Raw genomic sequence first — 20,440 nt, forward strand, 5'->3', positions numbered from 1 at the left:
CCAGGCCCGGCTACAGCTGCCCAAGAGGATTCCTGAGGCCTCACCGACAAGGGGCCCATCGACATGTGTGGCCTTGGCAACCAAAGACTGATCCTGACCGGCACTCTCCCTTGTACCCCCAACTCAGCCCTTCGGGGAGACTACTGGCCTGCTATGGGTTCGGCGCCTGGAGCCTCCTGAAAACTAACCCTAACCCTAATCTTACCTCGAAACAGTTCCCTCCACCGAAAACTAAGCCAGCCTCGTAACCGAACCCTAAACTAGAGATGCCCCGTCGCATGGGCCCTCACTTCAGCCCTCGAGAGACATAACGAGAGCGTAGTCACTTTGGCCCTGGCGATGTCCCTTGACCAAACCCTAACCCTAGTTAAAGATCTCTCACCTGGGGACCCAATACCAACGTCTGACAACACTACGTGCCTGGGGTACACAAGCGGTGCAGACTCACTCGGCATGGAACCTGGAAGCTCACCATGTCGTTTCCCAGGCCGGGTGGCATCTGCCTGAAATATTCAGGAGGCCTCCTACACCAGGGACCCATAGACCTGTGTGGCCTTGGCAGCCAAAGACTGATCCTGACCGTCACCGTCCCTTGTGCCCTCAACTCAGCCCTTCGGGGAGACCACTGCCCTGCTGTGGGTTCGGCGCCTGGAGCCTCCTGGGACCTAACCCTATCCCTAACCATACCCTTAAACGTGACCCTCCACGGAAACCTAGGACTGCCTCGAACCTAACCCTGCACTTCAGCCACCTTGACGCATGGGCCCTCACTTCAGTCCTCGAGGGAGATCACCAGACTGGAGTCGCCTAGGCCCTGGAGACCTCCCTAGACCAAACCCTAACCCTCCCAAAGGCTCTCTCCCCCTGGGGACCCAATTGCAACGTCTGACAACACCACGCGCTTGGGGTCCAGAAGCAGAGCAGGCTCATTTGGTATGAAACGTAAAAGCTCAACCCAGGCAGGGCTACATTTATCCAATAGGATTACGGAGGCCTTCTCGAACAGGGGCCCATCGACGTGTGTGGCCTTGGCAGCCAAAGACTGATACTGAACGTCACTGTCCCTTGTGTCCTCACCTCAGTCCCTCGGGGTGACCACTTCCTTGCTGTGGGTTCGGCAACTAGAGCCTCCTGGGACCTAACCCTAACCCTAACCGTACCACTAACCAGGACCTTCCACCGAAACCTAAGCCTGCCTCGAACCCTAAACCTGCACTTGAGCCGCCTTGTCGCATGGGCCCTCACTTCAGCCCTCAAGGGAGATCACGGGACCGGAGTTGCTTCGGCCCTGGCGACGTCCCTGGAACGAACCCTAACCTTAGCTAAGGCTCTCTCCCCAAGGGGACCCAATTCCACCGTCTGACAACAGCACGTGCCAGGGCAAGAAGCGGTGCAAGCTCACTCAGCATGGAACCTGGAAGCTCAACATGTTTCCCAGGCCGGTTTGCATCTGCCAGAGAGGATTCCAGAGACCCTCTCGACCAGTGACACATCGACGTGTGTGGCCTTGGCATCCAAAGAATGATCCTGGCCGTCAATGTCCCTTGTGCCCTCATCTCAGCCCTTCGGGGAGACCACAGCCCTGATGTGGGTTCGGCGCCTGGAGCCTCCTAGGTCCTAAACCTAACCCTAATCCTAGCCCGAACCGGGACCCTCCATGAAACTTAAGCCTGCCTCGAAACCTAATCCTGGACTTGAGCCAACTTGTCGCATGGGCCCTCAGTTCCGCCCTCGAGGGAGATCACGAGACCGGACTCGCTTCGGTCCTGGCGACCTCCCTGGACCAAACCCTAACCTTAGCTAAGGTTCTCTCCCCATGGAGACCCAATTCCAATCTCTGACAACACCAACGCCTGGAGTCCAGAAGCGGTGCAGGCTCAGTCGGCATGGAACCTGGAAGCTCAAAATGTCGTTTCCCAGTACGGGCTGCATTTGCCCCAGAGGATTCCAGAGGCCTTCTCAACCAGGGGCCATCGACTTTGTGGTCTTGGTAACCAAAGACTGATCCTGACCGTTACCGTCCCTTGTGCCCTCAACTCAGCCCTGCAGGGAGACCACTGCCCTGCTGTGGGTTCGGCACTGGGAGCCACCTGGGACCTAACCCTAACCCTACCATACACTTATCTGTGTCCTTCCAACGAAACCTAATCCTGCCTCGAAACCTAACCCTGCACTTGAGCTACCTTGTCGCATGGGCCCTCACTTCAGCCCTCCAGGAATATCAGGAGACCAGAGTTGCTTCGACCCTGGCGAAGTCCCTGGACCGAACCCTAACCCTAGCTAAGGCTCTCTCCCCAAGGGGACTCAATTCCACCGTCTAACAGCAGCATGCGCCGAGGGTCCAGAAGCGGTGCAGGCTCACTAAGCATAGAAATGGAAGCTCAACATGTCGTTTCCCAGGCCGGTCTGCAGCTGACCGAAAGGATTCGGAGGTGTCCTCGACCAGGGTCCCATCGACTTGTGTGGCCTTGGCAGCCAACACTGATCCTGACCGTCACCATCCCTTGTGCCTTCAACTCAGACCTTCGGGGAGACCACTGCCCTGCTGTGGATTCGGCGCTTGGAGAATCTTGGGACGTAACCTTTACCCTAACCCTACCCCTAATCGGGAAACTAGACCGAAACATAAGCCTGCCTCGAACCATAACCTTGCACTTGAGCATCCTTGTCTCATGTGCGCTCACCTCAGCCCTGGAGGGAGATCATGAGACCAGAGTCGCTTCGGCCCTGGCGACATCCCTGGAACAAAGTGTAACCGTAGCTAAGGCTCCTTCCCTCTTGGGACCCAATTCTAGCGTCTGTCAACAGCATGCGCCTGGGGTCCAGAAGCGTTGCAGGCTCACACGGCATAGAACATGGTAGCTCAACATGTCGTTTCCCAGGCCGGTCTGCAGCTGACTGAGAGGATTCGGACGCGTCCTCGACCAGGGGCCCATCGACATGTGTGGCCTTCGCAGCCAAAGACTGATCCTGAACATTCCCGTCCCTTGTGCCCTCAACTCATCCCTTTGGGGAGACCACTGCCCTGCTGTGAATTAGGCGGCTGGAGAATCCTGGGTCCTAACTTAACCCTACCCTACCCCTAACCGGGAAACTCCACCAAAACCTAAGCCTGCCTCGAAACCTCACCCTGCACTTGAGTCGCCTTGTCGCATGGGCCGTCACTTAAGCCCTTGAGGGACATCACGAGACTGGGGTCGCGTCGGCCCTGGTGACGTCCTTGTACCAAAACCTAACACTAGCTAAGACTCTCTCCCAATAGGGCCCCAATTCCACTGACTGACAACAGCACACGCCTGGGTACCAGAAGCGGTGCAGGCTTACTCAGTATGGAACCTGGAGCTCAGAATGTCGTTTGCCAGGCGGGGCTGCAACTGCCCGAGAGGCTTCTGGAGACCTCCTCAACGAGGGGCTCATTGACGGCAGCCAAAGGCTGATCCTGACCGTCAAGGTCTCTTGTGCCCTCAACTCAGCCCTTCGGGGAGACCACTGCCCTGCTGTGTGTTCGGCGCCTGGAGCCTCCTAGGACCTTACCCTAATCCGACCCCTATCCGGGAAGTTCCACCGAAACCTAAGCGTGCCTCAAACCATAAACATGCACTTGAGCCTCCTTGTAGCATGGGCCCTCACTTCAGCCCTCGAGGGAGATCACGACCGGAGTCGCTTCAGCCCCGGCGACGTCCCTGGACCAAACCCTAATCCTAGCTAAGGCTCTCTCCCCATGGGGAACCAAATCCACCGTCTGAACAACACCACGCACCTAGGGTCCAGAAGCGGTGCAGGCTCACTTGTCATGGAACATAGAAGCTCAAGATGTCGTTTCCCAGGCCGGTCTGCAGCTGACCGAGAGGATTCGGAGGCGTCCTTGACCAGGGGCCCTTGACGTGTGTGGCCTTGGCAGCCAAAGACGGATCCTGACCAGCACCTTCCCTTGTACCCTCAACTTAGCCCTTCGGGGAGACCACTGCCCTGGTAGGGTTTGGCACCTGGAGCCTTCTAGGATCTACCCTAACCCTAACCATACCCCTAACCGGGACCCTACACCTAAACCTAAGCCTGTCTCGAACGTAACCCTTCACTTGAGCCGCCTTGTGGCATGGGCGCTCACTTCAGCCCTCGAGGGAGATCACGAGACCAGAGTCGCTTCGGCTCTGGCGACATCCCTTGACCAAAGCCTAACCGTAGCTAAGGCTCTTTCCCCCTTGGGACCCAATTGCAACATCTGTCAACACCATGGGCCTGGGGTCCAGAAGTGGTGCAGGCTCACTCGTCATGGAACCTGGAAGCTCATCATGTCGTTTCCCAGGCCAGGCTGTTGCTGCCCGAGAGGATTCCGAGGCCTCCTGGACCAAGGGCCCATCGACGAGTGTGGCCTTGGCAGCCAAAGACTGATCTTGACCGTCACCATCCCTTGTGTGCTCAACTCAGGACTGCGGGGAGACCACTGACCTGCTGTGGATTCGGTGCCTGGAGACTCCAGTGACCTAACCCTATACCTAACCCTACCCTGAACCGGGCCCCTCGACCGAAACCTAAGCCTGCCTCGAACCCTAACCCTGCCCTTGAGGCGCCTTGTCGCATGGGCCCTCACTTCATCCCTCGAGGGAGATCACGAGACCGGAGTCACTTCGGTCCTGGCGACGTCCCTGGACTGAACTCTAACCCTAGATGAGGCTCTCTCCCCATGGGGAACCAAATCCATCGTCTTACATCACCACGCGCCTGGGGTCCAGAGGCGGTGTAGGCTGACTTGGCATGGAATATGGAAGCTCAAGATGTCGTTTCCCATTCTGGTCTGCAGCTGACCGAGAGGATTCGGAGGCGTCCTCGACCAGGGGCCAATTCACATGTGTGGGCTTGACAGCGAAAGATGGACCATAACAGTCACCGTCCCTTGTGCCCTCAATTCAGCCCTGTGGGGAGACCACTGCCCTGCTGTGGGTTTGAGGCCTGGAGACTCCTGGGACCTAAACCTAGCCCTACAACTAAACAAGACCCTCCACCGAAACCTAAGCCTGCATCGAACCCTAACCCTGCACATGAGCCGAAATGTCACTTGGGCCCTCACTTCAGCACACGAGGGAGATCACGAGAACAGAGTCGCTTCGGCCCTGGCGACGTCCCTGGACCGAACCCTAACCATAGCTAAGGCTCCCTCCCCATGGGGACCCAATTCTAACGTCTGAGAACACCAGGCGCCTGGAGTGCAGAAGTGGTTCAGGCTGAATCAGCATGGAACCTGGAAGCTCACCATGTCGTTTCCCAAGCCCGGTTGCAGTTGCCCGAAGGGATTCAGGAGGCCTCCTCGAACAGGGGCCAATCGAGGTGTGTAGCCTTGGCAGCCAAAGACGGATGCTGACAGGCACCGTCCCTTGTGCCCTCAACTCAGCCCTTCGGGGACACCACTGCCCTCCTGTGGGTTCGGCGCCTGGAGCCTCCTGGGACCTAACCCTAACCCTAACCCGACCCCGAACAGGGAACCTCCACTGCAACCTAAGCCTGCCTCGAACCCTAACCCTGCAATGGAGCCTACGTGCTGCATGGGCCCTCACTTCAGCCCTCAGGGAAGATCATGGGACCGAAGTCGCTTCGGCCCTGGCAACGTCCCTGGACCAAACCCTAACCCTTACTAAAGCTCCCACCCCATGGGGACCCAATTCTAACGTCTGAGAACACCAGGCGCCTAAGGTCCAGAAGCGGTGCAGGCTGACCCGGCAAGGATCCTGGAAGCTCACCATGTCATTTCACAGGCCGGGCTGCAGCTGCCCGAGAGGATTCCGGAGGCCTCCTGGACCAGGGGCCCAATCACCTCTGTGGCCTTGGCAGCCAAAGACGGATCCTGACCGGCAGCCTCCCTTGTGCCCTCAACTCACCCCTTCGGGGAGACCAATGCCCTGCTGTGGGTTGGGCGCCTGGAGCCTCCTGGGACCTAACCCTAACCCTAACCCCACACGGAACGGGGACCCTCCACGGCAACGTAAGCCTGCCTTGAACCCTAACCCTGCAATGGAGCCGCCTTCTGGCATGGGCCCTCACTTCAGCCCTTGAGGGAGTTCACGAGACTGGAGTCAATTCAGCCCAGGTGACGTCCCTGGATTAAACCTAACCCTAGCTAAGGCTCCCTCCCCATGGGGACCCCATGCCAAAGTATGACAAGACCACGCGCCAGGAGTCCAGAAGCGGTGCAGCCTGACTCGTCATGGAAGTTGCAAGCTCACCATGTCATTTCCCAGGCCCGTCTGCAGCTGACCGAGAAGATTCCGGAGGCCTCCTCGAACAGGGGCTGATCGACGTCTGTGGCCTTGGCAGCCAAAGACAGATCCTGACCGGCACCGTCCCTTGTGCCCTCAACTCAGCCCTTCGGGAAGACCACTGCCCTGCTGTGGGTTCGGCCCCTGGAGCCTCCTAGGAACTAACCCGAACCCTAACCCCACATCGAACGGAGACCCTCCACCGAAACCTAAGCCGGCCTCGACCCCTAACCCTGCACTTGAGCCGCCTTGCTGCATGGGCCCTCACTTCAGCCCTCGAGGGAGATCACGAGACCGGAGTCGCTTCGGCCCTGGCGACGTCCCAGGACCGAACCCTAACCCTAGCTAAGGCTCTCTCCCCAAGAGGACCCAATGCCAACGTCTGACAATACCACGCGCCTGGGTCCGGAAGAGGTGCAGGCTGACTCGGCATGGAACCTGGAAGCTCAACATGTCGTTTCCCAGGCCCGGCTGCAGCTGACCGAGAGGATTCCGGAGGCCTCCTCGAACAGGGGCCGGTCGACGTCTGTGGCCTTGGCAGCCAAAGACGGATCCTTACCGGCACCTTCCCTTTTGCCCTCAACTCAGTCCTTCGGGAAGAGCACTGCCCTGCTGTGGGTTCGGCGCCTGGAGCGTCCTGGGACCTAACCCTAACCCTAACCCCACACCGAACGGGGACCCTCCACCGAAACCTAAGCCGGCCTCGACCCCTAACCCTGCACTTGAGCCGCCTTGATGCATGGGCCCTCACTTCAGCCCTCGAGGGAGATCACGAGACTGGAGTTGCTTCGGCCCTGGCGACGTCCCTGGACCGAACCCTAACCCTAGCTAAGGCTCTCTCCCCAAGAGGACCCAATGCCAACGTCTGACAACACCACGCGCCTGGGGTCCGGAAGAGGTGCAGGCTGACTCGGCATGGAACCTGGAAGCTCACCATGACGTTTCCCAGACCCGGCTACAGCTGCAGAGAGGATTCCGGAGGCCTCCTCGACCAGGGACCCAATCACGTGTGTGGCCTTGGCAGCCAAAGACGGATCCTGACCGGCAGCCTCCCTTGTGCCCTCAACTCAGCCCTTCGGGGAGACCACTGCCCTGCTGTGGGTTGGGCGCCTGGAGCCTCCTGGGACCTAACCCTAACCCTAACCGTACCCCGATCTGGGACCCTCCACGGCAACCTAAGCCTGCCTCGAACCCTAACCCTGCAATGGAGCCGCCTTCTGGCATGGGCCCTCACTTCAGCCCTCGAGGGAGATCACGAGACTGGAGTCGATTCAGCCCTTGCGACGTCCCTGGACCAAACCCTAATCCTAGCTAAGGCTCCCTCCCCATGGGGACCCCATGCCAAAGTCTGACAAGACCACGCGCCTTGGGTCCATAAGCGGTGCAGGCGGACTGGGCATGGAAGCTGCAAGCTCACCATGTGGTTTCCCAGGCCCGTGTGCAGCTGACCGAGAGGAATCCGGAGGCCTCCTCGAACAGGGGCCGATCGACGTCTGTGGCCTTGGCAGCCAAAGATGGATCCTGACCGGCACCGTCCCTTGTGCCCTCAACTCAGCCCTTCGGGAAGAGCACTGCCCTGCTGTGGGTTCGGCGCCTGGAGCCTCCTGGGACCTAACCCTAACCCTAACCCCACACCGAAAGGGCACCCTCCACCGAAACCTAAGCCGGCCTCGACCCCTAACCCTGCACTTGAGCCGCCTTGCTGCATGGCCCTCACTTCAGCCCTCGAGGGAGATCACGAGACCGGAGTCGCTTCGGCCCTGGCGAAGTCCCTGGACCGAACCCTAACCCTAGCTTAGGCTCTCTCCCCAAGAGGACCCAATGCCAACGTCTGACAATATCACGTGCCTGGGGTCCGGAAGAGGTGCAGGCTGACTCGGCAAGGAACCTGGAAGCTCACCATGTCGTTTTCCAAGCCTGTCTGCAGCTACCCGAGAGGATTCCTGAGGCCTCCCGACCAGAGGCCCATCGATATGTGTGGCCTTGGCAGTCAAAGACTAATCCTAACCAGCACCCTTCCTTGTGCCCTCAACTCAGCCCTTTGGGGATACCACTGCCCTGCTGTGGCTTCGGCGCCTCGTGCCTCCTGGGACCTAACCCTAACCCTAAAACGAACCAGGACCCTCCACCAAAACCTAACCCGACCTCGATCCCTAACCCTACACTTGAGCTGCCCCGTCGCATGGGCCCTCACTTCAGACCATGAAGGATATGAAGAGAATGGAGTTGCTTCGGCCCTGGTGATGTCCCTGGACAGAACCCTAACCAAAAGTAAGGCTCTCTCTCTATGGGGACCCATTACCAAAGTCTGACAACACCACAAGTCTGGGGTGCACAAGCGTTGCAGGTTCACTCGGCATGGAAACTGGAAGCTAACCATGTCGTTTCCCAGGCCCGACTGCAGCTTGCCAGGAGGATTCCTGGGGCCTCCCCGACCAGGGGCCCATCGACGTGTATGGCCTGGCAGCCAAAGACTGATCCTGACCAGTACCCTCCCTTGTGCCCTCAACTCAGCCTTTCGGGGAGACCACTGCCCTGTGTGGTTTCAGAGCCAGGAGGCTCCTGGGACCTAACCCTAACCCTAACCCGAACCGGGACCCTCCACCAAAACGAAAGCAAACCTCGATCCCTAACCCTACACTTAAGCCGTCCCGTCGCATGGACCCTCACTTCAGCCCTCGAGGGAGATCATGAAAACGGAGACGCTTCGGCCCTGGCCATGACCCTGGACAGAACACTAACCCTGGATATGGCTCTCTCCCCATGGGGACCCAATACCAAAGTCTGAAACACCACGCGTTTGGGGTGCACAAGCGGTGCAGGTTCACTCGGCATGGAACCTGGAAGATCACCATGTCGTTTCCCAGGCCCGGCTGTAGTTGCCCAAGAGGATTCCTGAGGCATCCCTGACCAGGGGCCCATTGACGTGTGTGGCCTTGGCAGCCAAAGACTGATCCTGATCGGCACCATCCTGTATGCCATCAACTCTGCCCTTCGGGGAGACCACTGCCCTGCTGTGGGTTCATAGCCAGGAGCCTCCTGGGCCCTACCCTAACCATAACACTACGTCGAACTGGGGCCCTCGACCGAAACCTAAGCCGGCCTTGAACCCTAACCCTACACTTGAGCCGCCCCGTCACATAAGCCCTCACTTCCGACCTCGAGGGAGATCACAAGGCTGGAGGTGCTTTGGCCCTTGTGACGTCCCTGGTTGGAACCCCAACCCTAGCTAAGGCTCTCTCCCCAAGGGGTCCCAATACCAATGTCTGACAACACCACACGTCTGGGGTCCACAAGCGGTGCAGGCTCACTCGGCATGGAACCTGGAAGCTCACCATGTCTTTTCCCAGGCCCGGCTGCAGCTGTCCGAGAGGATTTCTGAGGCCTCCCCGACCAGGGGCCCATCGACGTGTGTGCCCTTGGCAGCCAAAGATGGATCCTGACTGGCACCCTCCCATGGGCCCTCAATTCAGCCCTTCGGGGAGCCCACTGCCATGCTGTGGGATCGTCGCCAGGAGCCTCCTGGGACTTAACCCCAACCCTAAACCTAAGTCGATCAGGCACCCTCCACCGAAACCTAAGCCTGCCTTGAACCCTAAAAGTACACTTGAGTCGCCTCATCGCCTGGGCCCTCACTTCACACCTCGAGGGAGATCATGAGACCAGAGTTCTCGGCCCTGGCGAATTCCCTGGTCCGAAACCTAACCCTAGCTATGGCTCTCTACCCATGCGGTCCCAATAGCAAAGTCTGACAACACTACGTGCCTGGGGTCCAAAAGCAGTGCAGGCTCACTCAGCATGGAACCTGGAAGCTGACCATGTCGTTTCCCAGGCCCGGCTGCAGCTGCCCGAGAGGAATCCAGAGCCTCCCCGACCAGGGGCCCATCGAAGTGTGTGGCCTTGGCAGCCAAAGACTGATGCTGATCGGCACCCTCACTTGTGCCCTCAACTCAGCCCTTCGGGGAGACCACTGACCTGCTGTGGGTTTGGCGACTAGAGCTTCCTGGGACCAAACACTAACCCTAAACCTACGTTGAAATGGGACTCTCCACTGAAACCTAACCCAGCCTCGAACCCTAACCCTACACTTGAGCTGCCCCATCACATGGGCTTTCACTTCAGCCCTCAAAGGACATGAAGAGAACGGAGTCGCTTCGGTCCTGGCGACGTCCCTGGACCGAACCATAACCCTAGCTAAGGCTCTCTCCCCATGGGGACCCAATACCAAAGTCTGACAACACCAAGCGCCTGGGGTCCACAAGCAGTGCCAGCTCACTCTGCATGGGACCTGGAAGCTCACCATGTCGTTTCCCAGGCCCGGCTGCAGCTGCCCGAGAGGATTCGGGAGGCCTCCTCGACCAGGGGCCCATGGACGTGTGTGGCCTTGGCAGCCAAAGACTGATCCTGACCGGCACCCTCCCTTGTGCCTTCAATCAGCCATTGAGGTAGACCAATGCCCTGCTGCGGGTTTGGCACCTGGAGCCTCCTGACCTAATCCTAATCATAAACATTCCCCCAAATCAGGGCACTCCACTGAAATCTAAGGGGGCCTCGAACCCTAACCTCATACTTGAGCTGCCCGTCTCATGAGCCCTCACTTCAGCCCTCAAAGGATATGAAGAGAATGGAGTTGCTTCGGCCCTGGCGACGTCCCTGGACTGAACCCTAAACCAACCTAAGGCACTCTCCCCAGGGGGACCCAATAAGAAAATGTGACAACACCACGTGCCTGGGGTGCACAAACGGTGCAGGCTCACTTGGCTGGAACTTGGAATCTGACCATGTCATTTCCCAAGCCCGGCTGCAGCTACCCGAGAGGATTCCTGAGGCCACCCGACCACGGGCCCATCGACGTGTGTGGTCTTGGCAGTCAAAGACTGATCCTGACTGTCACACACTCTTCTGCCCTCATTTCTGCCCATCAGGGAGCCCACTGCCCTTCTGTGAGTTCAGCGCCTGGAACCTCCTGGGACTTACCGTAACGCAAAACCTACCACGAACAGGGACCCTGAACCAAAACCTAAGCCAGCCTCGAACCCTAACCGTATGCTTGACCCACACCGTCGCATGAGCCCTCACTTCCGCCCACAAGCTACATCACGAGACCGGAGTCGCTTCGGCCCTGGCGACGTCCCTGGATGGAACCCTAACCCAAGCTAAGGCACTCTCCCCATGGGGACCCAATACCAAAGTCTGACAACACCGCACACCTGGGGTCCACAAGCGATGCCGGCTCAACGGCATGGAACCTGGAAGCTCACCTTGTCGTTTCCCAGGCCCGGCTGCAGCTGCCCGATTGGATTCCTGAGGCCTCCCCGACCAGGGGCCCATCGACATGTGTGGCCTTGACAGCTGAAGACTGATCCTTACCGGCACCCTCCCTTGCGCCCTCAAATCAGCCCTTAGGAGAGACAACTGCCCTGTTGTGGTTTTGGCGCCTGGAGCCTCCTGGGATCTAACCCTAACCATAACCCTACCACAAACAAGGACCCTGACCGAAAACTAAGGGGGCCTCTCACCCTAAGCCTACATTTGAGCCGCCCCGTCACATGGGCTCTCACTTCAGCTGTCAAGGGAGATCAGGAGACTGGAGTCGCTTCGGCCCTGGCTACATCCCTGGATCGAACCCTAGACCTAGCTAAGGCACTCTCCCCATGGGGACCCAATACCAAAGTCTGACAACACCACGCGCCTGGGGTCCACAGGCGGTGCAGGCTCACACAGCATGGAACCTCGAAGCTCACCATATCATTTCCCAAGCCCGGCTGCAGCTGCCCGAGTTGATACTGAGGCTTCCCTGACCAGGGGCCCAACGACGTGTGTGGCCTTGGCTGCCAAAGACTCTTCCTGACCGGCACCCTCCCTTGTGCCCTCAACTCAGTCATTCAGGGAGACCACTGCCCTGCCATGGGTTCGGCACCTGGAGCCTCCTGGACCTAACCCTAACCATAAACATTCCCCCAAACTAGGACACTCCACCGAAACCTAAGGGGGCCTCGAACCCTAACCCTACACTTGAGTTGTCTGTCACATGGGCTCTCACTTCAGCCCTCTAGGGAGATCAGGAGACTGGAGTCGCTTCGGCCCTGGCGACGTCCCTGGTTCGAACCTTAACCCTACCTAAGGCACTCTCCCCAGGTGGACCCAATACCAAAATCTGACAACACCACACGCCTGGGGCCCACAATCGGTTCAGACTCACTCGGCATGCAACTTGGAAGCTGACCATGTCGTTTCCCATGCTTGGATGCAGCTGCCCGAGAGGATTCCTGAGGTCTGCCCGACCTCGGGCCCATGAACGTGTGGTCCTTGTCAGCCAAAGATGGATCCTGACTGTCACACACCCTTGTGCCCTCATTTCAGCCCATCAGGGAGACCACTGCCCTGCTGTGAGTTCGGTGCCTGGAGCCTCCTGTGACCTACCCTAATCCTAACCCTACCCCGAACCGGCACCCTACACCAAAACCTAAGCCGGCCTCGAACCCTAACCGTACACTTGAGCCGCCCCGTTGCATGGGCTCTCACTTCTGCCCTCGAGGGAGATCACAAGAACGGACTCGCTTCGGCCCTGGCGAAGGGCCTGGACCTCAACCTAACCCTAGCTAAGCCTCTCTCCCCATGGGGACCTAATACCAAACTCTGACAACACCACGCACCTGGGGTCCAGTAGCTGTTCAGGCTCACTTGGCATGGAACCTGGCATCTCACTATGTCGTTTCCTAGGCCTGATTTCAGCTGCCCGAGAGGATTCCTGAGGCGTCTTCGACCAGGGGCCCATTGACTTGTGTGGCCTTGGCAGCCCAAGATTGATCCTACCAGCACCCTCTGTTGTGACCTCACTCAGCCCTTTGGGCACAGCACTGCCCTGTTGTGGCTTCAGCGTCTGGGGGCCCCTGGGACCGAACACTAACCCTAACCCAATTTTGAACCGGACCCCTCAACCGAAACCTAAGCTGGCCTCAACCCTAATCCTGCAGGTGAGCTGCTCCTTCGCATGGGCCCTCATTTCAGCCCTCGAGGGAGATCATGAGACCAGAGTCGCATCGGCCCTGGCGACGCCCCTGGACAGAACCTTAACCCTAGCTAAGGCTTTCTCCCCATGGGGACCCAATACCAAAGTCTGACAACACCACGCGGCTGGGGTCCACAAGCGGTGCAGGCTCACTCGGCAAGGAACCTGGCAGCTCGCCATGTCGTTTCCCAGGCCCGGCTGCAGCTGCCCGAGAAGATTCCTGAGGCCTCCCCAACCAGGGTCCCATCGACTTGTGTGGCCTTGGCAGCCAAAGACGGATCCTGACCGGCAGCCTCCCTTGTGCCCTCAACTCAGCCCTTCGGGGAGACCACTGCCCTGCTGTGGGTTCGGCGCCTGTAGCCTCCTGGGACGTAACGCAATCCCCAACCCTACTCTGAAACGGACCGTACCGGACTGTGGGTAAGAATGCAAACTGGTGCAGCCACTCTGGAAAACATCATGGAGATTTCTCTATAGAATTAAAAAAAAAAAAAAAAAAAAAAACGAAAATAGAAGTACCTTACAATCCAGTAATTTCTCTACAAGGTATTTCCACAAAGAATACAAAATCTTCAAAGGGATAAATGCACCGTGATGTTACAGCAGCATTTTCTACAACAGTCAAATTATGGAAATTTCCCAAGCATCCATCAACTGATGAATAAATTGAGATGTGGTATATGGAATGTAATATTCAGCCGTAAAAACATGACGTCTTGTCATTTGCCATGAGCTGGATGGAGCGAGAGAATGTTATCCGGGGTGAAATAAGCCTTTCAGACAAAGACAAATACCAGATGATTTCACTAACACATGGAAATAAAAGAAAACAAAGCGGGGGGAGGGGGGAGGAAACAGTGACAAACAGACTTTTATCTAGGAAACAAACTGAGGGCTTCCAGAGCAAGGTGGAGAATGGGTGAAACAGCTGCTGGGGATTAAGAAGTGCACCTGGGATGAGCACCGGGTGATGTGTGGCAGGGTTGTTCTCTATTGTACACCTGGAAGTAATACTACACTGTATCTTTACTCATTGGAATTTAATTTAAGTTAACGTACATTAATGACTGGTACCTACCAGGTTTTCTGTAGTTCGCAGTCACTTCACTAAATTGGAAAAATAACCGTGAAACTTTTTTAAAAAGCATGTATGATGTAGGGGAAAGTTTGTGCCCTTACCTCGGTCTCTGGTTCCAGCAGACCTCGGAAAGTGGGTCCCAGCTCATTCTTCTAGGAGTTCCCAAGAAGAGCATTTCATGTATTCATGTCCTAAAGGAATGCAGCTCCCGTTCTTCTGAATTTCTGTCAGGGTTTCTTCCCAGAAACAAGCCTGAATCTTGAACAAACTATCGACTTCTTCGAAGAGGTGATGTCGTGGGACCCTGCAATCCACGAGACCTTTAGTAAAATACGTCTTGTTCAAAAACTGTCCGGGAAGGGGAGGAATGAAACAGGAACAGCCCAGAAAACGCAAGGGCCTGTGCAGCTCAGCAACCAGCTTGCCCAGGGAAGCCACCCAGCGCCCACACCTCACCACTCAGTACAAAAAGGCAAATTCTCTCTGGCGACTCAGGAGATGCCAAGTTTCTACAAAGCTCCCAAGGTCTCCCCTGGGGCGGGCGGCACACCCTGCTGGAAATGCAGCTCTGCTCTCTGTACTGAGGCAGCGGCAGAGGCCCTGAATCCTCTGAGAGCATTCAAAGCCCTTCCTGCTCTCAGGTGCCCTGGGTCAGTAAAGCTGATGTTGCGCCCTCTGCTGGCCATCACTGCCTGGGCAGAGGAATCCGCCCCTCCAGATCTGTGGTGCTCGAGCTCTCTCTGCTGACCATTATGGGCATTCTTGCAATGTGGAAGGCCCTGGTCGCTCAGCTGAGACACTGAAGGTGCTCAGTGCAACTAAACCTGTTCTCCACAGTGGGAAAGGTTTTAATGACAGGGCCTGGGACACAAAGAAATCTTTTCCTTCTCCTTTCTTGCGAGTGAAGAATGAAACCAAATTTATTAATGTAATGACATCATTTGTATTGTTTTAAGCAATATTCACAGAAAAATAGACCGCCAATTTACACTTGCTGAGCAAGAGATAATTGTGTTTACCACCAAAATACTTAGGTTAGATAAAGAATGAACACCTTTGAGAGAGATACCAGCGTCAGCTATGGAATGAATGAGTCCTAGGGATACAAGGGACAGCCTATGTAATGGAGTCAACCCTGTAATAATACTGCTGCATGCTTTCACAAGATAGCTACACTTGTGCTTAAATACAATATAATTTATAGACATATGGAATGACTATAATATATGCCTAAAACTCATACATCAAATGTGTGAACAATATTTCAATTAAAAATAGACATCCTTTACACTATCTTTAATTTCTCCTTCTTTGCCAATAAACTATAATTCCTGGGGTGCTTGGGTGGCTTAGTTGGTTAAGCGTCCGACTTTGATGCAAGTCGTGATCTTGCAGTCCATGAGTTTGAGCCCCGTGTCAGGCTCTGTCCTGAGAGCTCAGAGCCTCGAGCCTGCCTCAGATTCAGTATCTCCCACTCTCTCCCCCCTCCCGAGCTCAGGCTCTCTCAAAAAAGAAAAAAGAAACATTAAAAATGAAAAATAATTCCTAATTTGGAATTTGTGAAATTCCATTTATACCAGATTCTCTAACATCACCATCTTGATGTGGAGGGCTTATCTGAAAAGTCAATAATAATATCTTTGACGACACATGTCACAAGGTCAGAATGAAACTTACAGGGAGCTACGAATCAGTTGTGAATTTACAGTATGTATCCTTGGCTAATATTTCCAATGAAATGTGCTTTAGGGACACGGATGGATGAAATAATGTCTACCAGTCATATAGGTAATTATCTTATAGGACCATTATGCCTTCAATTACTAATTGCCATCTCTTCAGAATTAAAGGAAAGCTGGGACAAGTAAATGTCTTTGAATTTGATGTAAGAGAAGACCAGAGTGTTTTAAAGTGTTCACTTACCTTCTGGAATCCTCAGATAGTTGTGTGGAAAGGAGGATAGCAACCCACGATTGGGATGCAAACCGCTAGTCCCAGAGGGAGGATATGGACTTTATTGTTAATTTTTTTTTTTATCAATATCAGCATTCCACCTCTGCCAGGTACAGACTTCAAGACCTGGGGGCAACATGATGCCTGATGCCTGGGTTCAGAACTTGAGGAAGGCCAGCTGGTGGGGGAGAGAGGAAATCCAACAGGGCCTGGGGCAGTGAGGGAGATGTCCCCAGGACACCTCCCCACTAGGCAGGCTTGGAGTTTACCTGCCAAAGAGCAGCACAATCTCTTGCCTGAGTCACTCCCATTGACTGAAGTCAAAGTTACACTCAGTGTCTGCAGTTACTCCTAGTGACGGCAGTCATCATTCCCAGTGACTGAAGTCGTCACACCCAGTGCCTGAAGTCTCCACTGCCAGTGCCTGAAGTCGGCACCCCAAGTGCTGAAGGAACTGCAAGGGAAATACAGAGAGACAGGAGAAACAGAATCCCAAGCAGCCTCCAGGCTCTGTGGTCTCAGCACAGAAACTCCAGGGGAAGGTCAGAGAGAGAGAGACACACAAAATGCCATGCAGCCTCCAGGCTCTGTGCTGTCATCACAGAGACCCCCAGGGAAGGACAGAGAGAGAGAGAGAGAGAGAGAGAGAGAGAGACAGAATCCCAAGCAGCCCCTCCAGGCTCTGTGCCACGAGCACCGTGCCTCCAGGCTCTGTGCCGCAGGCACCGGGCCTCCAGGCACTGTGTTGTGAACACCAGGCTTCCAGGCGTGGTGCTGCAAGCACCGGGCCTCCAGGCTCTGTGCCACGAGCACCAGGCCTCCAGAATCTGTTCCGCGAGCACAGAGCCTCCAGGTGCTGAGCCACTCACCATGGATGATGGCAATCCCTGTGCCTGAAATGCACAGGCACACTCTGAGGGGGCACCCCATCCCTGAAGGTATTCTCTGTGTCTCCTTGACTTCCATGTGCGTGATGGGGTGCTTTTTTCAAAGACACATGTACTCACCTTGCCTGAATGGCACAGGAACTCCCCGTGCCTGAAGCTGCACACCATGCCTGAAAAACTCCCCATGCCTGAAGGCAAGCCCCATGCCTCATGGTGCTCCCCTTGACTCAAGGGCACAGGCACTCCATGAAGATTTGCCACATGCCTGACTTCGCACCCCTTGCCTGAGGGCGCACTGTGCCTGATGGCAAGCACAGTGCCTGATGGCGCGCCCCGTACCTGAAGAGCACAGAGGCTCCCCATGTCTGAAGTCGCGCCCTGTGCATGAAGCCGCTCCCTGTACTTGAAGGTGCTCCCAGTGCCTAAAGACAAGCCCCATAGTTGAAGGTGCGCCCCGTGGCTCAAAACACTCCGTGTGCCTGAAGCCGCTCCCTGTACCTGAAGGCATGCCTCTTGTATGAAACAGCTCCGTGTGCCTGTAATCAATCCCCTTGTCTGAAGGCAAGCCCTGCGCCTGAAGGCAAGCCCTGTTCCTGAAGGCAAGCCCCATGCCTGAAGGCTTGCCCATGTCTGAATTCTCACCCTGTGCCTGAAGGCTAGCCCCCTGTCTGAAGGGCACAGGCATACCCAGTGCTTGAGGGCACGCCCAGTGACTGAAGTCAGTCACCCCCAATGACTGAAGTCATGCCCAGTGAATAAAGTCATTCCCAAAGTCACTCTAAGTGATGGAAGACTCTCCCGAAGTCACTCCCAGTGACAGAAGTCATGCCCTATGTCACTCCCAGTGAGGGAAGTCCCTCCCGAAGTCACTCCCCATGATGGATGTCACTCCCAATGTCACAAGTCACACCAGTTACAGAAGTCCCTCTCGAAGACACTCCCAGTGACTGAAGTCACTCCTGATATCACTCACAGTGACTCAAGTCAAAGTCACTCCCATTGATTGATGTCACACTCACACACAGTGACTGAATCCAAAGTCACACACAGTGTCTGCAGTTACTCTTGGGACTGCAGTTATCACTCCCAGTGACTGAAGTCGTCACACCCAGTGCCTCAAGTCTTAACTGCAGGAGACTGAAGTCGGCACACCCAGTGTCGGAAGGACCTGCAGGGGAAGGACAGAGAGACAGAGACACAGAATCCCAAGCAGCCTCCAGGCTCTGTGGTCTCAGCTCAGAAACTCCCGGGGAGGGTACAAGGGAGAGGGAGACACAGAACCACAAGGAGCCCCTCCAGGGCTGAAGTCATGCCCAGTGAATGAAGTCCAGGCTGTGTGCTGCGAGCCCAGAGCCTCCAGGCCCTGTGCTGCGAGCCCAGAGCCTCCAGGCCCTGTGTTGCGAGCCCAGAGCCTCCAGGCCCTGTGCTGCAAGCCCAGAGCCTCCAGGCCCTGTGTTGCGAGCCCAGGTCCTCCAGGCCCTGGGCTGCGAGCCCAGGGCCTCCAGGTCCTGAGTCACTTACAATGCCTGACGGCACTCCCTGTGCCTGAAATGCAGGTCTGAGGGATGCGAGACACAGAATCCCAAGCAGCCATAGTGAGCCAAGGGCCTCCCAGCGCTGGGTGGCGAGCCCGGGGCCTCCAGGCCCTGGGCGGCGAGCCAGGGGCCTCCAGGTCCTGAGTCACTTACCATGGCTTACAGCATTCCCCGTGCCTGAAATGCACAGGCACACGCTGAGGATGCATGCCATGCCTGAGGGTAGTCTCTCTGTCTCCTTGAGTTCCCTGTGCACAACGGGGCACCCCTTGTTGAAAGACACATGTACTTCCCTTTCCTGAATGGCACAGGAGATCCCCATCCTGAAGCTGCACCCCATGCCTGAAAAAGCTCCAAGTGTCTGATGGCAAGCCCCATGCCTCAAGGATCTTCCCTTGACTCAAGGGCACAAGCACTCCCTGAAGACTTGCCCCATGCCTGACTGCGCACCCCTTGCCTGAGGACGCCCTGTGCCTGATGGCGAGCACAGTGCCTGATGGCGCGCCCCGTACCTGAAGAGCACAGAGGCTACCCTTGCCTGAAGTCACTCCCTGTGCATGAAGCCGCTCCCTGTACCTGAATGTGCTCCCAGTGCCTGAAGACAAGCCCAATGGATGAAGGTGCGCCCCGTGCCTCAAAACGCTCCTTGTGCCTGAAGCCACTCCCTGTACCTGAGAGAAAGGAGTCACAGAATCCCAGCCTCCAGACCCTGTGGTCTCGGCTCAGAAACTCCCGGGGAAGGTACGAGGGATGGGAGACACAGAATCCCATGCAGCCCCTCCAGGGTCTCTTCTGATGATGAGGAATGGATTCAGGAGACCAGTAAGGAGACCCTGCATTAATTCAGCTGTTGTGCCCTTGTGCACCTTACCAGCTGCCACCAATAGCACCAATCCAGGTGGCCTCCAAGGGGGCAAATGGCGCAATTTTTGTGGCGAGTCACATGGTGTCCCATAAAGCTCCCCTTGATGCCATATTGAGGCATGGGGAGGGCAGAAGTCCATAGTCTGAGATAGGTTCCTTCGACATCACCCAGGAGAGTTGGGTGTAAGCATACGGCTCCTTATACATCAGCCAATGCAATCTACATCAGGGACCCTGAACCCTGTGAGCCCCTTTTTCCTTCCAGCTTAGGGAAGCAGCCAGCCCTCCAGCAGCTTTTGGGTCATGGCTGGGCCACCAACAGTAAATGTCTGGCTGTCCACATGCTGCCAGCCTTGCTTTAGCAAATGTCAATATGAGCAGCTGCTGTATGGGGGATTCTCCTCCATTTTGATCAGGGCCTGGGACAAAACATGATGAGAGAGAGAGAGAGAGAGAGAGAGAGAGAGAGAGAGAGGAGTTCCCTGTGGTCCTGGACAGGGCTGCATGCACAGAGCAGATAGCCTGAAGACTGGGGAGAGGTGGACAAAGAGACAGGTAAGGCGAGAGAAACTGGATGAGTGATAGGGGAATTGGGGAAGTCCTAGAGAGTGAAAGGAAGAAACACAGAGAGGTGTGGTTAGAGAGAAACAGAGACAAAGAGGAAGTACAAGGAGAAAAGTGGAGACCTGGTCCAGGTATGTGGATGGGGTGAGATGGGCCAGGGGAGAGGGGATGTATGATGTGGCTCTGAGTGCTGGGGCAGAAAGAGCTGGTATCATGGGCATCATAGTTTCATGACCCTAAGACTCCAACATCCCTGGGGCCAAACTCTGCAATGGCCATTGCAATTGAAAAGATGG

General features: G+C 56.2%; 1 protein-coding gene and 1 long non-coding RNA gene across 2 annotated transcripts in view; both read right to left on the reverse strand.

Moving 5' to 3' along the window:
• Window positions 1–20,440, reverse strand: part of IL9R (interleukin 9 receptor) — a 244,303-nt gene that overhangs the window by 33,156 nt on the left and 190,707 nt on the right. The window lies entirely within an intron of this gene.
• The window catches only part of LOC109261186 (uncharacterized), a 165,151-nt gene continuing 159,153 nt past the window's right edge, over window positions 14,443–20,440 (reverse strand). The window contains exon 2 of the long non-coding RNA XR_008419226.1: window positions 14,443–14,599. This is a non-coding gene — a long non-coding RNA (uncharacterized LOC109261186). The remainder of the gene's footprint in view (window positions 14,600–20,440) is intronic.

Source organism: Panthera pardus, unplaced genomic scaffold, assembly GCF_024362965.1.
Source record: "Panthera pardus isolate Hobbes unplaced genomic scaffold, ASM2436296v1 HiC_scaffold_4, whole genome shotgun sequence".
In the NCBI taxonomy this organism is placed as follows: Eukaryota; Metazoa; Chordata; class Mammalia; order Carnivora; family Felidae; genus Panthera; species Panthera pardus.